The sequence below is a fragment of the Theropithecus gelada genome, chromosome 16 (genome assembly GCF_003255815.1).
Source record: "Theropithecus gelada isolate Dixy chromosome 16, Tgel_1.0, whole genome shotgun sequence".
In the NCBI taxonomy this organism is placed as follows: Eukaryota; Metazoa; Chordata; class Mammalia; order Primates; family Cercopithecidae; genus Theropithecus; species Theropithecus gelada.
The window spans coordinates 52,157,536-52,158,361 of NC_037684.1; positions in this window are offsets into that span (position 1 = coordinate 52,157,536).

Sequence of the window (826 nt, forward strand, 5' to 3'; positions counted from 1 at the left end):
ACATTGATGAATTCTAAGTAAGTGTTTAACGTGTGGTAAAGGTATTTTGGATTTTTTGTTTTTGTTGAGACAGGATCTCACTCTGTCACCCAGATTGGAGTGCAGTAGTGTGATCTCAGCTCACTGCAACCTCCACCTCCTGTGCTCAAGTGATCCACCTCAGCCTCCCGAGTAGCTGGGACTACAGGCATGCACCACCACGCCCAGCTAATCTTTGTATTTTTTGTAGAGTTGGGGTTTCTCCATGTTGCCCAGGCTGGTCTTGAACTCCTGGGCTCAAGCAATCCGCCCAGCTTGGCCTCCCAAAGTGCTGGGACTACAGGTGTGAGCCACTGTACCCGGCCTGAAAAAAGGTTTTAAAAGTAGTTTTTAATTTTTGGCCAGACGCGGTGGCTCACGCCTATAATCCCAGCACTTTGGGAGGCCGAGGGGGGCGGATCATGAGGTCAGGAGTTCGTGACCAGCCTGACCAACATGGTGAAACCCCGTCTCTACTAAAAATACAAAAATTAGTTGGGTGTTGTGGCGGGTGCCTGTAATCCCAGCTACTCAGGAGGTTGAGGCAGGAGAATCACTTGAACCCAGGAGGTGGAGGTTGCAGTGAGCCAAGATTGTGCCATTGCACTCCAACCTGGGTAACAGAGCAAGACTATCTCAAAAAAAAAAAAAGGGCCGGGCGCGGTGGCTCAAGCCTGTAATCCCAGCACTTTGGGAGGCCGAGACGGGCGGATCACGAGGTCAGGAGATCGAGACCATCCTGGCTAACAGGGTGAAACCCCGTCTCTATTAAGAAATACAAAAAACTAGCCGGGCGAGGTGGCGGGCG